Raw genomic sequence first — 20,447 nt, 5'->3', positions numbered from 1 at the left:
ATAAAATTATTTCCCCCCCCCCCATATTTACCTGTTATAAAATTCCAACCAATGTAAAAGTATGCCATTAGCCCACAGCCATTATAAAAACTTAGCACGTGAGCCCCTACCAACACCTATTTTGTAGGCAGGGCCCCTGCACTACTTCCAAGCTCATTAATTAGTGCATGGCAATGCCTCGCACACTAACTGATTAGTGCTATCATGCTCACTCTCCACCTCCTAACATGCCCCCTTCTAGGTGCAGAAAAAAAGAAAATTTGTTGCAGAATACCAGCACACATTCCACAGTAAGCATACACTAGCACTTACATTACATTTGTGATTTCTATTCCGCCTGTGCCTTGCGGTTCTAAGCGGATTACAGTTAAAAGAGATCAGGACATTACCGAGAGAATTACATTACAACGATTTAAGTAAATTACATGTTGTGGTATAGAAATACAAGTATAAGATATCTGGATTTATCGATAGAATAACTTGACAGGGTTCAAGTAGTTACAAGGTTCAGTGGGGAAAACAATATAGGCAACTGAAGAAAGATACCTAACTTTGAAGGAATCAGTTAAGTGGATACCTAAGGGAGATGCTTATTTAGGAGAAGGTTAAATAGATACCTAAGGGAGATGCTTATTTAGGAGTTTGGATATTTTTCGTAAATGAGGTTCAAGGGGATGACTAGTGTGCTATTTGCTGGGGAGAGTGCAAGTGCGATTGGGGAGGGGAATATTAAGTAAGGACGTGTTTTTTGAAAAGAAATGTTTTGATTTCTTTCCAAAACACTTTGATGTCTGTTGTTTTGATCATCAGTTTGGTGATGGTGGGGTCAATTTTCGCTGCCCGAGTTGCTAGAAGGCTGTCGTAAAGTTTCTTACGTCGGGTACCATTATGAGTAGAACCCCACAGATTACATTACATTAGAGATTTCTATTCCACCATTGCCTTGTGGTTCAAGGCGAATTACAAAAGAATTACAAAAACGTATTACAAGAAGAAGATATCTGGTAACTTCTAGAGAAGATAAAGAGTGGATGAGGTTGCTTTGGGGAATTGGGAAGGTATTGGGAGTGGGAAGGAGCTAGTGGTATTAAATTGATTGCAGGAATTCCTTGAAAATTAGGGTCTTTATTTCTTTTCTGAATGTTTTGTAGTCTGGGGTCATAATCAGTAGATTGGAGATTTGGTTGTTGAGTTTTGTTGCTTGTGTGGCTAGGAGGCCATCATATAGCTTTTTCCCTTTGACTTCTTTGATAGGAGGATGTCTACTTGTCTTTAGAAAATACTCGTGTAAGCATCAGAAATTGCACTTAAATTGCAGACACGGACAGTTACACCTGCTCAGGAATTTATGTTATATATGTTAATATCTGCACCAAGCCTATTTAAGTACACATATAAATTATTATTCTATTTTATAATCTACACGTGTACTTTTGAACTTGGCCAAACTTTGCTTCTGTATACATCTGTACTGGGACCAGTGCTATTTAACATACGTTATGCAATTACATTACATTAGAGATTTCTATTCCGCCATTACCTTGCAGTTCAAGGCGGATTACAAAAGAGTTATAAATGGTGGGTTACAATGGAAGATCATTGGTGAAGTCAAGAGAAGTTAAGGAGTAGAATAGGTAGTATCTGTGGGGCAGGAGGAAGGTGGGAGGAAGGAAGGTATCGGGTGGCTCTGGCATTTGTTATTTTGTTCTTGAAATGTTCTGCTAAGAGGGTGGCTGGGGGGGGGGATATTGTTTGTAGTCATGTAGGGTTTGGTGTTTATTAGATCTTTTAATATTTGAAATAGTTTTTTTGAATCTTGGGTTTCAGTTCCTATTAGGTTGGTGTAATGTTTTTTTCTCTTGTCCTTTAGTTGTAGTTTGTATTGTTTGTTAATTTTTTTCCAGGCTGTTTTCGTGTGATCTAGGTTAGTTTTTCTCCATTTTCTTTCTAGTCGTCTGCATTGTCTTTTGAGTTGGAGTAGTTCGCTATCAAACCATTGGTCTGATCGTCTGCTGGTTCTAGTTTTTGTTTGTAGTGGGGCTAGTTCATCAAGGATGTTAGTACTCAAGTTGCTCCAGTGTGAAATGTAGTCCTTGGGGTCGCAGTCCTGGATTATTTCATCTATTTTTGTCCAGAATTTAATGGGTTCGATGTATTTGCGTGAGGTGTAAGTTACTTTTTTGGATTTTGGTGTGGTTTTGTTTTTGGTCCAATTGATATTGAAGATGTGTAGTGGTCTGACCAGAGTGATGGGGACCAGATTCCATTTGATGTTTGAATTCCTGGATTGGATAGTTGATGGATCATGAATGCTGCAATGTCAAGTAGGTTTCCTTTCTCGTGAGTAGTTTGTGGGTTTAAAATTTGGAAGGATAAGGCATTGAGGAATGATATACAGTTATCTACTGGTTTGGATGCTTGGTCTTCAAGATGTAGGTTTAGATCTCCAAGAATAAGGTTGTATTCAGCTGTTAATGAGTTTTGGTATATGAAGTTTTCGAATTCAGGTCTTACTGCGGTCCAGTTTCCTGGTGTTATGTAGCAGAAGGTCGGACTACATTACAAGAGGTTGGGTCAGTTACCCAGGAAGTTACAATGGAAAGTTTGACATGGGCATTCAATAGAGTTGTTTATAAATGATCTGGAAATTGGAACAAGTAGGGTAATTAAAATTGACTTTTATGGTAAGTAAATTAATGGAAACGCTTTTAAAACAGAGAATAGTGAGATTTCCGGAATTAGGATTTAAGGCAACATGGATTCACTAGAGGCAGATCTTAGACAAATCTGATCAATTTCTTTGGATGACCAGAGAATTGGATAGAGGGAATGCGCTAGATGTGGTGTATTTAGATTTTAGCAAAGCTTTTGACAGTGTTCCACACAGTGGTCTAATACACTGTTCTTCAACCGCCGGTCCGCGGACTGGTGCCGGTCCGCAGAAAATTTCTGCCAGTCTGCACAGGGCCGGCGAGATCGAGTCGGCAGTTAAATTTCCTGCCGACTGCGGTTCCTCCCGACTGCAGTTCCTGCTGACTGCTGTTCTTCCTAGCTTCAGGCGATCAAGACAGGCTGCCGATGTCGGGGCCTTCCCTCTGTGAGTCTTGCCTGTTCGGAAACAGGAAGTTGAAACAAAATAGGCGGGACTCAGAGAGTGAAGGTCCTGATGTCGGCAGCCTGTCTTGATCGCCGCCCCTGCTGAGTTGCTGAAGAGGGCCTTGGGGAAGGTGCAAGTGGAAGGGAGAGAGCTGCAGGTACAAGGGAGATGGTTAGCGTGTGTGAGCAAGATCCTGGGGAGCCTTCGACAGTGGCTGTCTCCCCTCCCAGCAGCTCTCCTACTTGCCAGGGCAGTGATTCATTGGCAACGTCCTCTTTCCTTAGAGGCAGCAACTGACCCAAGGCTGCCTAAGTAAATTGCTGCTGCAGGCAAGTACTGAGAGCTACTGGAAGGGGAGGAAGCCACTGTAGGAGGCTGGGAAGCTGCTGGATAAAGGGAGAGCTGCTACTGGACCTGGAGGGAGGTAGAAGGAGAGATGCTGCTGGGAGGGGAGGAGGGAAAGGGATGGGAAGAGAGTTAATGTTGGATAGGGGGAGGAGGGAATGGAGAAGGAAAAAAGGAAGGAGGGAAGGGAGAAGGAAAAAAGGAAGGAAACAGCTGGCAGGGAGATTACAGGAGGGGAAGGGGGGGTCATGGTGGAATGGAAAGATCAGATGAGGGAAAGGGGAGAGAGAGGAATGAGAAAGTAGAGAGAGATTGATGCTAGAAAGGGGGTCAGCAGAGAAATGAGAGAGGGATAAAGATGCTAGATCTGGTGTAGGAGAGCTAAAAATGAAGAAAGCAGTGAAGCTGGATTGAATGATGTAAAAAGGAGAGAGGAGGCACAGGCTGGATGGACAGGGGAGAGTGGCATAGAAAGAAATCAGATATATATGGAAGGGGGAGAGGGCAGACAGTGGATGGAACGTGCAGATGCTAGATTGAAGAGACAGGGCAGACGCTGGAAGGAAAAAAGTGAAAAGAAGATGAAAGCAGAAACCAGAGACAACAAAAGGTAGAAAAAAATAATTGTATTTATATTTTGTCATTAGAATATATCAGATTTGAAATATATCCTAGAGACATAATTGGGGACTACAGTATTCTGTTAGCATGATATTTCTGTATAGCATTCTATAAAAATTTGGCTTGTTCAGTTTTCTTGATAGTAGAGGGGATATATGAGAAGGGGAGGAAAGACAGGGGTTTTGTTGGTCTGTGCTCTGTATATTTGTATTTATAAAATCACAATTGTTCAGAATATTGTTTCTTTTTATACTTTAATAAAATACGTTCAATATAAAATCATAACTGCGGCTTGTGCAGATGGGATCAGATGGTTTGCGGGGACCGAGCTCGCAGAGACAGGGCGGAAATAGTTTTATAAAATTTCAGTCTTAATAGTTCGCCGGTCCACAAAATAATTATTTTATTTCTGCCAGTCCATGGGTGTAAAAAGGTTGAAGAACACTGGTCTAATAAATGGAGTGCCCTCTGAATGGGCCCCAAAGTGATGGACTGGGTCAAAAACTAGTTGAGTGGAAGGCAATAGAGGGTAGAGGTCAATGTAGGTCACTCTGAGGAAAGAGATGCTACCAGTGGTGTGCCTCAGGGTTCTGTTCTTGGGACTGTTCTTTTTAACATTTTTATAAGCAAAATTGCTGAAGGGCTGTTGGGTAAGATTTGCCTCTTTGCGGATGATACCAGAATTTGCAATAGAGTCAACACCCCCAATGGTATGAATAACATGAAGGAAGACCTAGAGAAGCTTGAGGAATAGTATGAAATTTGGCAGCTAAAATTTAATGCTAAGAAATGCAAGGTCATGCATTTAGGCTGCAAAAATCTAAGGGAACAGTACAGTTTAGGGGGTGAAGAACTTATTTGCATGACAGAAGAGTGGGACTTGAGTGTGATTGTATGTGATGATCTTAAGGTGGCCAAACAGGTTGAAAAGGTGATGGCGAAGCTAGAAGGATGCTAGAGTGCATAGGGAGAGGTATGGCCAGTAGGAAAAAGGAGGTATTGATGCCCCAGTATAAGACTCTGGTGAGACCTCATTTAGAATATTGTATGCAATTCTGGAGACCACACCTTCAAAAAGATATAAAAAGTCGGTTCAGAGGAAGGCTACTAAAATGATGCATGGTTTTCATCATAAGGTTTATGAGGACAGACTTAAAGATTTCTCAATCTGTATACTTTGGAGGAAAGCGGGAGAAGGGAGATATGATAGAGACATTTAAATATCTACGTGATGTAAATGTGTATGAGTTGAGTCTCTTTCATTTGAAAAGAAGCTCTGAAATGAGAGGGCATAGTATGAAGTTAAGAGGAGTAATCTAAGAAAATACTTTTTTTTACAAAAAGAGTGGTAGATGTGTGGAACAGTCTCACGGAAGAGGAGACAAAAACTGTGTCTGAATTCAAGAAAGCATGGGATAGGCAAGTGGGATCTCTTAGAGAGAGGAAGAGATAATGGTTACGGTGGATGGGCAGACTGGATGGTCCTTTAGGTTTTTATCTGCTATCATGTTTCTATGTTTCTAAGTAGGAAGGCATGTTGGTACTATTTGGGCTTCTGATAGGTACTGTGACCTTGAATGGCCACTTTTGGAAACAGGAATAGATGGACCATTGGTCTGGCCCAGTATGGCTATTCTTATGTTCTATGTAGGGCTAGCTCTGGCCTGGCCTCAAGGCTTGGAATTTCATAAGGTTCCAAGGTAAAACTTGGCTTACCTCCTGAATTAAGCTTTCGCAGCTTACACATCTGTGGTCAAGGCATATGCTAGAGGGCTGTTCTTTTCTTCCCTGAACCTGTCTTCTGGCATATGTTCAGCTTTTATCTGTCTGCCTGCACCATGCCCCTCCCCCCAAAAAACTCTTGTCTTAACTGAGCAATGGCCTTCTGCTCTATACTGCAAGATTTAATGTGGCTTTGTCAAGGAGTGTTGTTAAAGGGAACCAGTCAAAAAGACTCAGATGTAGTGAAAACCAATTATGATAAATAAAACACTTTCACAATGTTATTCTTGCTCTATGTCTGATGTTAATAACACAGTGTAGGCCAATAACAATTGTCAAATGGAGGAAAAAGCCTCAGACTAGGGCCCTCCTACCTCCACAATGGTGGAATAGCAGTGGTGGAGCGTTCACCTCACTGGCAAAAAACAGAATCAACAGAAGATAAGTTGAATTAGTTTTTCATCTATCTTGAACCATTGTCTTCTAAGTTAAAATAAGTATAACACAGTACAGTACAGTGCCTATTTCATTTAAAGGAGGTGGGAGGGCCCTAGTCTGAGGCTTTTTCCTCCGTTTTACAATTGTTATTGGCCTACACTGTGTTGTTAACATACCATCAGACATAGTGCATCAGAATAACGTTGTGAAAGTGTTAAAGGGAACCAGTAACATCCTTTGCACTCCAACACATATTACTTCTATGTAGACTTATCATAAGGTTCCAGAAAAAGGTTAGATTGAGACATCTGGTTTTACTTCCATTCCAATGTCTCGACACTATGTCCAGCTCAAAATCCAAATTGGTAATTATCTAAAATATTCTCTCTCTATATAAACTCTTCTAGCTGTTTTAAAATAACTTTCTCAATTTAGCAGACAAAAGCTCCCTCTAGTGCTCATTGGACATTCTGGAGGATATCATAGCTTTGATTTGACCAACAAGGAGATATTATAGAGAGATGTTCTTGCACATTATGCTTTGTAGTTTTCTTGTTCAGATATCTCTACAGTAATTACCATAGAAGGTAGATTTTATATCTAAAGATGCACATTTTTCTAATCTGTGAGTAAACAGAACATAGAATTTCAGAGAGGAGATAGCAAAATTAGGCTTCAAAGAACTACAAGATGCAGGAGGATTGCGAAGATCTGCAACGTGACATAAACACGCTCGAGAGATGGGCCGCGACATGGCAAATGAGGTTCAATGTGGATAAGTGTAAGGTGATGCATGTAGATAACAAAAATCTTATACACAAATACAGGATGTCCGGGGTAGGACTTGGAGAGACCCCCCAGGAAAGAGACTTGGAGTACTGGTCGACAAGTCGATGAAGCCATCCACACAATGTGCGGCAGAGGCGAAAAGGGCGAACAGAATACTAGGAATGATTAAGAAGGGGATCACGAACAGATCGGAGAAGGTTATCATGCCGCTGTACCGGGCCATGGCACACCCTCACCTGGAATACTGCATCCAGCACTGGTCGCCATACATGAAGAAGGACACGGTACTACTTGATAGAGTCCAGAGAAGAGCAACTAAAATGGTAAAGGGGCTGGAGGAGTTGCCGTACAGCAAGAGATTAGAGAATCTGGGCCTCTTCTCTCTTGAAAAGAGGAGACTGAGAGGGGACCTGATAGAAACATTCAAGATACTGAAGGGAATAGACTTAGTAGATAAAGACAGATTGTTCACCCTGTCCAAGGTAGGGAGAACGAGAGGGCACTCTCTAAAGTTAAAAGGGGATAGATTCCGTACAAACGTAAGGAAGTTCTTCTTCACTCAGAGGGTGGTGGAGAACTGGAACGCACTTCTGAAGGCTGTTATAGGGGAAAACACCATCCAGGGATTCAAGCCAAAGCTAGACAAGTTCCTGCTGAACTGGAACGTACGTAGGTAGGGCTCTGGTCTTTGACCTGGGGGCTGGAAGGATACACATTTCAAATCTGACATATTGTAATCACAAAACAGAAAATAAAATTATTTTTCTTACCTTTTTGTTGTCTAGTCATTTTTCAAATGGTTGTCTTCTGATCAGGCTCTCCTTCTTTCTTCTTTCTCTGTGCTAACCATCCATCTTCCATCTCTGTCCTCCCCTTAGAAACATAGAATATGACGGCAGAAAAGGGCCATAGCCCATCAAGTCTGCCCACGCTAATGGCCCACCCTCCGAACTTCACCACGCTAGAGATCCCACATGCATATCCCATTTCTTTTTAAAATCTAGCACGCTGCTGGCCTTAATCACCTGCAGTGGAAGTTCATTCCAATGATCGACCACCCTCTTGGTGAAGAAATACTTTCTGGCGTCGCCATGAAATTGCCCGCCCTTGATTTTCAGCGGATGTCCTCTTGTGGTCGAAGGTCCTTTAAGAGAGAAGATATCGTCTTCCACCTCGATGCAGCCCGTGATATATTTAAACGTCTCAATCATGTCTCCCCTCTCTACGTTCCTCGAGCGAGTATAGCTGCAATTTATTCAGTCTTTCCTCATATGGGAGGTTCTTGAGTCCCGAGACCATCCTGGTGGCCATTCGTTGAACCGACTCAATTCTCCGCACATCTTTTTGATAATGTGGTCTCCAGAATTGAACACAATATTCCAGATGAGGTCTCACCATGGATCTGTACAAGTGCATTATGACTTCAAGCCTCCGGCTGACGAAACCTCTACAGATGCATACCACCATTTGTCTAGCCTTGGATGCTGCTTTCTCCACCTGATTGGCATTTTCATGTCTTCACTAATGATCACTCCCAAATCACGTTCTGCCTTAGTCCTAGCTAAGGTCTCACCATTTAGAGTGTAAGTTCTGCACGGGTTTCTGCTGCCAATGTGCATGACCTTACATTTTTTAGCATTGAAGCCTAGCTGTCAAGTCGAGGACCAATGTTCCAATAAGAGCAGGTCCTGCTCCATACTGTCAGGCAAAGCGCTGTAACCTACTATGTTGCATAGTTTGGCGTCGTCGGCGAATAATGTTATTTTACCTTGAAGCCCTTGAGTCAGGTCTCTTATGTATATGTTGAAAAGGATCGGTCCCAAGACCAAGCCCTGTGGTATTGTAGGGGGTACCGTTAACCACTACCCTCTGGAGTCTACCGCTTAACCAGTCATTGACCCATGTCGTCAATGTTGCTCCCAATCCCATTGACATCATCTTGCTCAACAATCTGCGGTGCGGGATGCTATCAAAAGCTTTGCTGAAGTCCAAGTATACGACGTCCAAAGACTCCCCCATATCCAGTTTCCTTGTTACCCAGTCAAAGAAGCTGATTAGATTGGATTGGCCGGACCTTCCCTTTGTGAATCCATGCTGGTGGGGATCCTGTAGATTCTCCTCGATCAGGATCGTATCTAATTTGTGTTTAATAAGTATTTCCATGAGTTTACTCACTATTGAGGTGAGACTCACCGGTCTGTAATTCGCAGCCTCCGTCCTGCAACCCTTTTTGTGCAGTGGAATGACGTTAGCCGTTTTTCAGTCCAAGGGGACTTTTCCGGTACTCAGGGAAAGATTGAAGAGCACGGATTACGGTTCTGCCAGGACATCACACAACTCCCTAAGAATCCTGGGGTGTAGATTGTCCGGTCCCATGGCTTTGTTCACCTTGAGTCTTGATAGTTCGCAGTAGACGCTGCTGGGTGTAAACTCAAAATTTTGAAACGGGTCTTCCGAGGTTTGCCTTGCCTGCAGCTGTGGACCGGTCCCCGGCGCCTCGCAGGTAAAGACTGAGCAGAAGTATTCATTTAGTAGTTTGGCTTTATCAGAATCCGATTCTGCATAATTCCCGTCTGTTTTCCTGAGGTGTACTATCCCATCTGTGTTTCGTTTCCTGTTGCTAATGTATCTGAAGAAGGATTTATCCCCTTTTTTAATGTTTTTTGCTAGATGTTCTTCCGTTTGAATCTTGGCCTCTCTGACTGCCGCTTTGACTGCTTTAGACATGGTCAGATAGTCTTCTTTTGCCACCCTGTTTCCTGTTTGCTTGTAGGAAATAAAAGCTTTTTTCTTTTCCTTAACAAGATCCGAGATCTCTGCAGTGAACCACTGGGGCTTGTTCTTCCTCTGTCGTTTGCTTACTGTTTTTGTATAGTGGTTTGTTGCCTCATGCAAGGTGCATTTCAGGGTTGACCACATAGCCTCTACATTATCGGTTTCAGCTTGGTTTTGTAGCGCCCGATGGACGAAGTCTCCCATGCGTTTAAAGTCAGTGCCCCGAAAGTCGAGGACCTTTGTTGCTGTGTTTGATCTAGTGAAGCCTTTCTTGATGTTGAACCATACCATGTTGTGGTTGCTGGAGGCTAGCATATCGCCTACCGAAACTTCTGAAACGCTTTCTCCATTGGCGAGTATCAGGTCCAGTGTCGCCTGATCTCTAGTGGGCTCCAGTACCATTTGTTTGAGTCGCGCTCCCTTTATGGAGGTTAAAAGCCTTCTGCTGTCGCTGGTAGTATTGGAAAGTGTGTTCCAATCAGCATCGGGCATATTGAAGTCCCCTAGCAGTACCGTGTCCCCTCGTAAAGTGGTGTTCTCTATGTCTTTGATTAATTCCATATCCTTGTCTTCCTGTTGTTTAGGAGGTCTGTATACCACACCAAGATACAGGCATTTTTCGTTTCCTCTGGCCAGGTTCACCCAGAGTGATTCCCCGGTGTACTTGACATCCGTGATTCTGGTAACTTTGATGTCATCTCTAGTGTATAGTGCTACCCCACCCCCTATCCTGCCCTCTGTCTCGACGAAGTAAGTTGTAACCTGGTATAGCCATATCCCACCCATGTGAGTCTGTGAACCAAGTCTCAGATATCGCTATTACATCGAGGCTGGCGTTCGTTATTTCTGTCTCCAATTCTAGAATTTTATTGCCTAAGCTGTGTGCATTAACATACATAGCCCTCCATACTTTGTTTGCTAAGACCCTGTGTAGAATTTCCCGCCCGAGTTTGTGTGGCTCTTATAGTATTGTTTTTACTGTGTGTACTTACCTCGGTCTCAGAAATGGAGGGTCGACTCACCTCTCCTGCGCTGGTACATGAGTGTTCCCTCTAAGCTGAGCAGGAGTCCTCCACCCACAGTCTCACCAATAGAGGGTGCTGTTTTACTGTCACATTTTTCAATTGTGAGGGACAGGCAAGTTCTGCAGGACTCCAGGGAACATACCTGTCCTTAGCGACTGAAAATATTCCACCCCCTAGTGGTAGCAATGCAGCTGGAGGACACCTGCTCAGCTTAGAGGGAACAGTGGTTTACCCTCCCCCAACTTACCTAGTTTAAAGCCCTTTGAAGTAGGCGGGCTAGACGATGTCCGAGGACGTTCTTGCCTCTTCTGGTCAGGTGGAGTCCGTCTGGTCCCTGCAGTCCCTGTAGTGCCTCTCCATGGTCCAGGAAGCCGAAGTTCATCTCCCTGCACCATTCATGTAGCCACTCGTTTGTCCTCTGGATACGCTCCACCCTGGCTCTTCCCTTGTCTCTTACAGGGAGGATCGAGAAGAAGACCACCTGCGCTCCCATCTGTCTCAGCTTCTCACCCAGGGCTCCAAAGTCCTTAGGTATACTATCTGGGGTGTTCCTGTCAGTGTCATTAGTTCCAACGTGAATAAGGAGCATGGGGAAGTAGTCCTCGGTCTTGATGAGTTGATTCAGGCAGACGGTTACATCTCGGATCTTGGCCCCTGGCAGACAGCAAACCTCTCTCGACTGCATGTCCGGTCTGCAGATTGGTCCCTCGGTGCCCCTCAGCAGGGAGACCCCAATGACTACCATTCTGCGCTTCTTTGAGGGGAGCTGATCAGTTGTATCCGGAACGAGACCGTCTGTCGGACGACCTCTTGTGCCTCACTTGCAGGTCCTTCCTGTAGTATCTGGAATCTGTTCCTCAAGGTTATTAGTGGGGTTGATGTAAGACTGCCCTGTTTGCAAGAGGGGACAGGAGAAGAAGAAGAAGAAGAAGAGGAAGGTCTTCCATGTTTTCTTGTAGAGGAGGTTACCAGCTGCCAGGAGTCAGCGTCCCCATCCTCTACCTGCACCCCAATCGTTGGTGTCAAAGTTGTAGGTTTGGTCGGTTTGGGCGTCTCGAGGATGGTCTTGCCTGGCTCCTGCTCAGTGATCTGGGACAGCTCCTGGATGACTCCGTTGATGAAGGCCTTGTCCTCCCTGATGCTTCTCAAGCGCTTCACCTCCTCTCTTAGGCTCCTCAGCTCTCGCAAGATGTCTCTGTCTAGATGGTCTATCTCTTCTGTCTGTGTGGAGACTGTAGTTATCTGCTTGGGGATGGCCTCGGTCTGTACAGAGACCTCTGCCCTGGCTCTCCCTCCGTCTGTACGTGGACCAAGGCCATCCCCTGGATCCCTTCGGTGACTGGACTGCCGGTCTTGATTGTAGTCTTGGCGTTCCTAGTTCTTCCTGCCATTTTTTAAGTTGTTTTTTTTTAGATAGTTTGAAAGTGTGAGAGTGAGAGTGTGAGGGATAGTTTGAAAGTGTGAGGGATAGAGTGACTGGTAGAGTCTGCCTGCTGTCTGGTTTGAGAGGACTGTCTGCTTGTTGGCTAGCTTTCCTCCCCCAGAGGTCTGGCATCTTTCCTTTTTTTCATTTCCATCCCCCCACAGCTGCAGCGGTGGACCCCCACCAACCACAGATCCATCTCTCCTTTTCTACCCTTTCATCCAGCATCTCTCTTCTGTGTCCCTGTCCCTATTCTCCTCTCCAGTACTGTCCCCGTTCCTATGCTCCCTCCATGCCCAGCATCTTATCTCTCCCCCATATCCAGCTTCTTTCTCTCTTCCTTACCTTTTGCATCCCTTTCCCCAAGTACAGGCTTTCTCCTACTATCGCTCCTGCCATCCTGCACCCTGCCCACCTACTTTGGAGCAGTATCTGTCCCTCTTGTCCCCTTCCCCTTGTGGTCTTGCATTTCTCTCTCCCCATTAGTCCAGCACCTCTCCTCTGCTTTCCTCCCCACTTTTTAGTTTGGTCTCTCTTCCCTTCACCCCAGGTCTCATCTCCCCCTCCCCTCTCTTACTCTTTCCTCCTCCGCCCTCTGCACAGGCCTGCCTCCCTCCCTGAAGGCCTGCTCCCCACCACGAAGACCTATTCCCCCCACGAAGGCCTGTCTCCCCAGGAAGGCACTTTCTTCCTCCCTGCGTGAAGGCCTGCTCCCTCCACGAAGGTCTGTGAAGGCACATTTTCTCCTTCTCCCTGCCACGAAGGCCTGCTCTCCCCCCACCCGAACAAACGCCTGCTCCCCCCCGCTGCCTGAACCTTCTCCGCTCTTACCTCCTTAACGCTAATAGGGCAGTCTGCAGGCTCGCTTGTAAGATAAGAATTGCCGCTGCTGGGTCAGACCAGTGGTCCATCATGCCTAGCAGTCCGCTCACGCGGTGGCCTTCCAGGCTAAGACCAGCACCTAACTGACCATTTAACCCTACTCTCTGTTTGCTACGTATCTTTTAAACAGATCTTAATCCATAATAGAACATTACCTCCTATCCTATAACTTTTTTAAAATTTCCTCAGAAGTCTTAGAAACATAGAAACATGATGGCAGATAATGGCCAAATGGCCCATCCAGTCTGTCCATCCGCAGTAACCATTATCTCTTTCTCTCTTCGAGAGATCCCACGTGCCTATCTCAGGCCCTTTCAAATTCAGGCACAGTCTCTGTCTCCACCACCTCTTCCAGGAGACTGTGGAGAAAGTAAGGCAATAACGCACCTATAAGGCCCAAGGCAGCTAGTTAACCCTTTCAGGACCATAAGGATCGTAGGCCAATTTTTGTGGTTTTGATGACATTTTTATGGTAAAAAGAGCTTGCAGATGCCAAAAAATTGATTTTTTTTTGTGAAATATCATTATTTTTTTTTTTTAAATATCAAACTTCTGGCTTATGGACAGTGTGGCAAGTGAATCTTCTCGTCAATCTGGCAACGAAGCTAATGAATGAATGTCGGAACCAGTTTGTTTACATAAAGGCAGTATCCTATGGAATCCGTACATATCAAATTTAGAACTGTAGACTATCCCAATCAAAATTTATAGGATTTTAAAGTTATGGGACAAATATGTCCCTTGGTCCTGAAAGGGTTAACCCCATCCTAAGGCCCAGGCTCCCATAATAAGGCAGCGGTACGGCTATAGAGCCCAGTACTGACTGGTGGTGACTCTCTGCAGTCTCAGCACATCTTCGGGGCTGATTGTTCCCCGCCTGCGCTGCAGCTCCTCCTCCTCAGTCCGTGGCGGGTTCCCGGAGAAGCTCCCGCCCTTCACCTGCATGTCTGTGGTGCTCTCCAGTGCCGACTCCTGAAGCCTCCAGCTCCTGGCCAGAGAGTTGGCGGTACTGGGAGATGAGCAGCGATCCCTGCAGCTGCCCGTGGTCCTCAGCGGTACGTTCTCTCTGCCGCGATCCTGCCCCTCAGGTCAGAGCAGGGGCAGGATCGTGGCAGAAAGAACATGCCGCTGAGGACCACGGGCAGCTGCAGGGATCGCTATAACACCAGCGAGCCTGCAAGCTGCCCTATTAGCCTATAGGAGGTAAGAGCGGGGAAGCTGGGGGAGGCAAGAGCGGGGAAGATGGGGGAGGCAAGAGCGGGCAAGCTGGGGGAGGCCTTTCTGACCGACCCTCCCCCCTCAAGCAGGAGCAGCAGCGGATGGCCATCAAGAGGCAGCACTGCAGCTCCTGCTTTAGGAAGGCACGGGGGAACGGTCGGCCATTGAATCGGGAGGCCGATTTTTTAAATAATTGAATCCATTCAACTGATTCGAATCGGTGAATCGATTCGAATTATGAATCGGGCAGCACTAGCCGGTAGTGCCCACTCTGGTTAAGCATCTCCTAGAAGTTACAGAATGTTGAGTAGTGTCTGCACCGGGGCTTGGTCAGTGACATTACCCAAATGTGAGAATCAATGTGAAATGCAGGTTACAACAGTGGTGTGAGAGGAGTAAAAGAAACACAGAAACATGACAGCAGATAAAGGCCAAATAGCCCATCTAGTCTGCCCATCCACAGTAATCATTCTCTTTCTCTCTCTGAGAGATCCCATGTGCCTATCCTAGGCCCTCTTGAATTCAGATGCGAGTATCTGTTTCCACCATCTCTTCTGGGAAACTGTTCCACGCATCTCCCACCCTTTCCGTAAAAAAATATTTCTTCAGATTACGCCGGAGCCTATATACTCTTTAACTTCATCCAAACCACCTCTACCAGGCATAGAAAAACACCCCCCCCCCATTCACTTACCCCCCAATCAAAGAAGTAAAACGGAAAATCTATACAACGGACTACTGGCCACTCAGGCAGCGACAATAGACAACCAAGTCTCCAACCTATTGACAACAACCTCAGACTACAAGATGTTCAGAAAAGAAATAAAAACTATACTCTTCAAGAAATCCCTTAATACCATGATAAAGCTTAACCCCACCTCTTACCATCCCCTCCCTAACCCCAGATCCTACTTTTCCCTCTCTTAGAAACCTTCTCTGATCTAACGTTGTAACCCTTCTTCCATAACTCTTTTTGTAATCCGCTTTGAACCGAAAGGTAATGGCGGAATAGAAATCTGTAATGTAATGTAATCCTATGCCCTTACATTGCAGTTTTCTTTCAAATGAAAGAGACTAGACTCATGCACATTTATATTATGTAGGCATTTAAATGACTTATCATATCTCCCCTCTCCCACCTTTCCTCTAAAGTATACAGATTGAGATCTTAATGTCTGTCCCTATATGCCTTATTACGAAGACCACACACCATTTATTAGTCTTCCTCTGGACCGACTCCATTCTTTTTATATTTTTTTGAAGGTGGACAGCGGTGGTGTGAGCGCTGGCAAAAAAACCACACAAGCTATTTCCTTCATTGAACTTTTTCATCTCATAGACTCAACATGGGAGAAAACCTCAAGCTTTAATCCCCTGATGCAGTTGTTAATATGGGCTACCATGTATGTTAACTGCTGCTGCCCCATTATGTGTAATGAAATATTAATAGAAACATGGGTTACAGTACTTTAGTGAATCAGGATCTAAGATTAAAAGTCTTTGATTTATCAATTTAGTTCATCTACCCCAGGGATCTCAAAGTCCCTCCTTGAGGGCCGCAATCCAGTCGGGTTTTCAGGATTTCCCCAATGAATATGCATGAGATCTATGTGCATGCACTGCTTTCAATGCATATTCATTAGGGAAATCCTGAAAACTCGACTGGATTGTGGCCCTCAAGGAGGGACTTTGAGATCCCTGATCTAACCAAATTATGGAAAACTGAAAAGTTCTCAATCTGCAGTTTTACTCAGTCTCAGAATAGAGAATGGCACGGGAACCAATTTGTCCCCATCCCCGCAGGAACTCAATTTCCCCGTCCCTGTGAGTTTTGTCGCTGCCCCTATCCCCGCCCCATTCCTGTAAGCTCTGCTTTAATTGCGCAAGCCTCGAACACTTATGATTTTAAAGTGTTTGAGGCTTGTGCAGATGAGGATGGAGCTTGCAGGAATGGGGCAGAAAAAGAACTCGCTGGGACAGGAAAATGAGTTCCCATGGAGACGGAGAAAAATTTGTCCCCGTGTCATTCTCTATCTCTGAATGCTGGATTCACAAAGGGGCAGGCCTCACTACTGGTGACATTTTTTAGACTGACATTTTCCTGTCACTTGGCTGCTTTTGATATTATTACTACAGTTACCAAATATAGTAGCAATATATAAGCACAACACAAAACCTTCTAGTCACAATGCCTGACAACAGAAGGATATTTGCTGCTTAGCAGCTGGCTTTCCACTTCTTTGCTGCATTTTTTTTTTTTTTTTTTCAAACATCCTGGTGGGTTTATTTTGTAGTCTCTTCACCCACCCTACCCCCACTTTGCCCTCTCCAACACCATGTCAGCCCTGTGGTGTAAACAAAAAACTTTTCCTCTCTGTGTTAGGTTCTACCTCACACTCGCTGTCTAACACCAGCTCTGACAGGATACAAATTTCAAATCTGACACATTGTAATCACAAAATAGAAAATAAAATTATTTTTTCTACCTTTTGTTGTCTGGTCATTTTATTATTCAAATCATATTGGTCCCAGGTTCTGGTTTCTGTTTGTCTTCTGTTAACTCACTTGCCAGAGTCTCCTGCCCATTTGACGTTTTCTTCTTTCTCCTTGCTCACCAACCATCTTCCATCTCTGTACCTTCCCTTCCACTGCCATATCCAACATTTTTGTTTCTTTCCCTCTATCATATGCAGGATTTCTCCCTCTCACCCCTTTCTACCTCTATTGCATCTCTCCTGTCCTATCCTCCACCCCATGTCCAACAATTCTTCCCCTCTCCTTTCTCCCCCTATGTGCAGCAGCTTTCCATCCCTCCCTTGCCCCTGAGCAGCAGCTTTTCATTTCTCCCTCCCAACCCACTGTGCAGCAGCTTTCCATCCCTCTTATCCCATTGAGCAGCACCTCCCACCCCCCTCCCCGTGAGATCTGACATACTTTCAAGTCTCCCAAAGCAACAGCAGCATTGGTGGTGGCAGGCTACTTCTAGCCTGCCCTGCCAGGGCTTCCTCCTGCCGTATCCAAGTTTCCAAGTGTATTTAACGTTTGTTATACTGCCTAATCTGAATTCTAGGCGGTGTACATTACAGATATATTAAAAATAATTAAATTAACAAATAAAGAAAAGAACATAAAAGGAAAAAAGCAGGAGAGGATGGGAAAAAAGAAGAGGATCATCTAATTGTCCTTAAAAGGACATTTATGTTCTGAAGGCATCGTTAACCAAGAATGCTTTTAATTTTGACTTATACTGAATTAGGGTGGTTTCTTCTCTTGTTACTTGGTATGAAATTACAGAGAAAAGAGGCAGTAACTGAAAAGATGTTAGAACACATGGTATTAATGTGCCTCAGGGATGGAATGACCAGATTTAGTGTGACTGAGCGTAGAGACCTGGGAGGAGAGTAGGGAATGAGGAATCTGCTAATAAATTCTGGTAAGTTACTAGATAGGGTTTTGAATATTAGTAAAAGGATATTGTATGTGATTCTATGTTTGATTGGTAACCAATGGGCTTTTTTCAAAAGGGGCGATTCCTGGTCAAATTTTTTTGTTTGAAATATTATTTTTACTGTGGTATTTTGCACTATTTGTAAATGTCTGTTTTCTTTTTGCGTTACACCCTTATATACGAGTATATCATCAGGCCTGAAGTGGCCTGCCACCACCAATGCTGCTGCTGCTTTAGGAGACCCGGAGGTATGTATGGACTCACTGAATTGCTGAGTCCAATTTTTTTTAGGAAACAAATCAATTCAAATTGGGCAGCACTAGTTTGTACCAGAGCAGGCAATAGCCCTATATAGGAACACATAAGAAGGGGTACAGGGAGACTCTCCCAACCACAAATCTGTTCTGCTTTGAAACAAATATGTTAAAACATTTTAATTGAACAATTGAAACATCAAAATACCAATAACAATCAGAAATATTTATGAAGGGTGGGCTAGAGGGGGGTGAACCACAGAGAGGAGGACCCAGGCCAATAAGCCACTCTAACCACGGCATTCATGGTGGAAAATGTGAATCCACCAAAACCCTACTGTACAGCCATATAGGTGACACCTGAGCCATAAGGGCTATTGGGGTAGTAGATAGGTGGGTATAGTAGGTTTGGGGGGGCTCACCATGACCTGCAAGGGAGTTATGGTGAGATGTTTATGTGCTAAGAAGTTCACAGCAGTGCCCCACTACTCTGTTGCCACGTCTGGATGGCCAGTCCGTCACTTTGCTGGCCCCTCCATTGTCCAAAAGGTCTTGTTCTCGGTGTTTGGGACTTGGACGATTTTTCTGGATGAGAATGTGGTATAAAGATAGACATAGTGGCGGTCTGGATGATCAAACGGTTAGACATAGAAGTAGAAGATTAAAAAAAAAGAATTTGGATGTATTTTTCAAGAATGGATTTTGGACAATGCTGACTTGGGGCGACTAGTGCCCTAGGCCCAAAATGGATTTAGACGTTTGTTTTGATTATGCCTCTCCACTTCTTTTTATATACAAGTTGTATGTAATAGAATAAGCATTGACTATATAAACTGCTTTGGTTGTACTAAAGATAGATGGTATATCAAGTCCATGATCCTTATTTTTGTTAAAATTCACTTAAAATAAAATGTTTAAAGACTGATATTACAAATGTTAATGTTTTGTAGTATTGTGTTTATAGATTTTGATTAAATTATGCCCTGATGCAGGCATGATGCCAGAACATGGAGTGAGCGAGCACTGGAGATTATAGGGAAGATGGGTTTAAGAATTTGAAATGAAGGTTGTGGAAATGGAGGCGAGAGCGTGGAAAAGAGGTAGGGGATAGAGAAGGTAAGCGTGAGTAATGAAGACTAAGGGTAGTGGGGGAGGATAGGAGGTGGAAATGAGCTAGAACTATGCAAGAGTTTATTGTCCAAGGACAGAGGAAGAATGCAGCCTATGCTTGAGCTATGGCTGGTAGGGGGAGAGTAGACTGATGCTTTTGGGTGGAGAAAAGGAAGCAGGATGCAGCAACTGAGCTGGGATGAAATAGATGCTGTTTGATGTATAGAAGGGGGAAATGTAAGCAGCCTAGGAAAAGGGATGCTATGCTGGAGTTGAAAGACCCAAGGGGGAGAAAGGGCATGCTGCCGAGCTGGTGTGGAGATGCTAGAAGTGTGTGTGTGGAGAGGGAAATCCTGAGCAGGGACAAGAGATAGAGGGAGATTCTGCTAAGCAAGGGAGAGAGGAAGAACCCTGAGCAGGAAGTGGGATTATACTGGGTAGGGAGAAGAGAGAGACAAGGGAATGCTGGAAAGACACTGGGCAGCAGGGGGGAGATATAATGGGGCAGACATTGTTGGTCCAGAATAGATGGACAGATGGTGCTAGGTTAGCAGTGGGCATGTCTGATTTTAAGAAAGCCTGGGATAGTCATGTGGGATCTCTTAGAGAGAGGAAGAGATAATGGTTATTGATGATGGGCAGACTGGATGGGTCATTTGGCCTTTATCTGCCATCATGTTTCTATGTTTTTAAGAAATGAATGCTTCTGGGTATGGGATGATGGAAAAAGATGAAGATAAATGTTGCTGCATTGGGAACATGAAGAGAACTGCTACCATCAATACATAATTATGTTGCATATTTGTGTATTTTAAAAAATATATTTTCAACTCAAATCTTATCTTGTAGTAGGTTTTGGGGTCTCGCTGCGTCTTGTCAGGTAGAAACCGACATTTCTTCAGGTATGTTGTGAGGTCTGCAGTTTGTCTTTGTAAATAGTGGATTCATTGACCTGTTTGACCTAACACTGAAGAAAGCCACAGCATGGTGGCTAAAACGTCAGTTTCTCCCTGACAAGACGCAGTGAGACCCAGAAAGCTACAAGCACTATGGAAACCCTGAAAGAACATGTAACCCAGCTCCATGGAGAGAATATCTTCAAAACCACCAGAGACTTCTCCATTCTATGGAAAAAGAGACCAACTGACTTTCCCACCAAATTCAAATTTCTGACCAACTGACTTCAAATTGGTGGACTGCCCTGTTCCCAAGCAGATCTGTGAACTTACTATTTACAAAGTCAAACTGCAGACCTCACAGCATACCCTTAAGAAAGCCACAGCATGATGGCTGAAACGTG

At 44.4% G+C, this 20,447-nt stretch overlaps 1 long non-coding RNA gene across 1 annotated transcript in view; it reads right to left on the bottom strand.

Moving 5' to 3' along the window:
- The window catches only part of LOC117358853, a 34,270-nt gene that overhangs the window by 12,794 nt on the left and 1,029 nt on the right, over positions 1-20,447 (bottom strand). The gene's annotated exons all lie outside the window — the stretch shown is intronic.

The sequence above is a fragment of the Geotrypetes seraphini genome, chromosome 4 (genome assembly GCF_902459505.1).
Source record: "Geotrypetes seraphini chromosome 4, aGeoSer1.1, whole genome shotgun sequence".
Lineage (NCBI taxonomy): Eukaryota > Metazoa > Chordata > Amphibia > Gymnophiona > Dermophiidae > Geotrypetes > Geotrypetes seraphini.
Note: the sequence above shows the minus strand (reverse complement) of the source record. Positions and strands in the feature narration are given on the sequence as shown.